The sequence below is a fragment of the Kryptolebias marmoratus genome, linkage group LG13 (genome assembly GCF_001649575.2).
Source record: "Kryptolebias marmoratus isolate JLee-2015 linkage group LG13, ASM164957v2, whole genome shotgun sequence".
In the NCBI taxonomy this organism is placed as follows: Eukaryota; Metazoa; Chordata; class Actinopteri; order Cyprinodontiformes; family Rivulidae; genus Kryptolebias; species Kryptolebias marmoratus.
This window is the reverse complement of record NC_051442.1, coordinates 26,892,054-26,894,118: the sequence shown is the minus strand read 5'-3', so window position 1 is coordinate 26,894,118 and position 2,065 is coordinate 26,892,054.

Below are 2,065 nucleotides of genomic sequence, written 5' to 3'. Positions count from 1 at the left end.
TCTGGTGTCCCGCTGTGTCCTCAGACTGTCTTCATCTGGTGTCCCGCTGTGTCCTCAGACTGTCTTCATCTGTCTCTGCTCACGGTTCCCTCATTAGATGATGGCTTTCTGCTCAAACTAAACAACTACAGGAGAAATAAAACAAACATTTTATTCTCTGAACAGAGAGACAAAAGGCCAGAAAAACCAGAAAAACTTGATTTAAAACAAGAATCAGATAAAGTACATTTATAGAAACTTGCTTTGACAAATATTGTGAAATAAATAAAGATGAAACCACAGCCAGCATCAGATGGGAAGCTTTTAAAGCTTATATTAGAGGAGAGATTATAAATTACAGCAATAACAAAAACAAACAATATAACCAAGAATTAAAATTATTAGAAAGGCAAATTAAATCCAGCGAAACAGAATTTTTTCAGACAAAATGACATAAACTGTTTTAAGAAGCAGGTATAACAAATTAACAGCAGAAATGGAGGCAAAATGTTTAATGTGGACTAACAAACATTTATGATGAAGGAGAAAAGGCAGGTAAATTACTGGCTTGGAGGATAAAGAAAGAACAATTAACAGCGTAAAATCTAATTCAGGCACTATAATAACAGGACATTGTATAAAACCCTTAATAAATCTAAGCTCAAGCTGCATTTCTTAGCCAATTAAAATAAAACAAATCCTCTCAGAAGAGGACAAAACAGCCCTTAATAATCCTTTAACAATAAAAGACCCATCTGAAGCTACAGACAGGAAAACACCAGGACTTCCCACACGAGGAATCATATAAAGCTGGAAAACTCCCAGATTCAGTGAAGTTAGCTGTGATTAAAACCAAACACGCCTCCGGCTGAACGCTCTGATGGGAGAACCAGTATTATGGGATGTGATACAAAGATTATGTGTAAAACATTCTCTAGATTAGATAAATATTTGCCCAAATTGATGACAGATGATCAACAGGGATTTATTAAAACCAGACAAGGCTTCAGAATATAAGACGGGTCCTTAATGTATAAAAAACATAATAATAGAAACACATCGATTAAAAGCCTTCGACAGAACAGACTGTTCCCAGATAAATGATTACTGTTTACAGATCCCACAGCACAAGTTTTAACCAATAACAACATACGACGCTGAAGTTGGCATCAAATTCTGGCGTCGAATAGCTAAAGGGCGATTCCACCTAATTTTTCACTACCATCCGTGTCTTTAATTGATTCTAATTTAAAAACTACAAATCGTAGACACTTCAAACCTGGACTGGATTATTCCCCTATTCCAGATACATGTTTAAAACCATGATTGGGATTTGTGAAACCTTTCTCTGATTTGTGAAAACTCATTAAAATTACATTTTCACCCGTTGCTTTGGTCTCGGTCACATGACAAATGCTCCTGAAAAATACACCAAAAGTAATCAATCCTGGGGTGGTATATATATATATATGTATATTCATGAAACATAAAGATTGTAACACTTACAAAATCACAAAAACAGTAAAAAATAATCTTCAATTTTTACTTAAATTCGAATAGCACTTTTAGCACACCTATTTACAACAAATGTCTTTGAGTCAGTTTATAGAACTAATTTCAAATCAGTTCATCCATACCTTACAAATGATTTAAAAAAGGTTCTTTGTAAGGAAATACAACAAATTGCATTGGAGTGGATTTATAGCATTGATTCCTGCTAGACCAGCAGGTTATGACTGGAATACATGGCATGCATTTTGGGACATTAAAACACTGTTAAAAGTAATATTCAGACAGTGGTAGAGTATGTGGACCATATGAGAGGTCTACAACCTTTTCATTCTACATACACTTCAGTTTAACCTGTACTTCATGTATATTGATTTTAAAAAGAGACCATTAGCCAAAATACAACATTCCTCAAAAGAAATATGTTGTTCAAAAGTCCACTGGTCAGAACCAAAATAGGTAGAAATAGGTGAAGAAAAGCAGGATATGAAATAATAAAACATGTTAGCGTAACGAGAAAGGAAAGGTTTGTAATTGTCACAGTCTGCTTGGGTGTGGGTTTTGTTTTGTACACTTA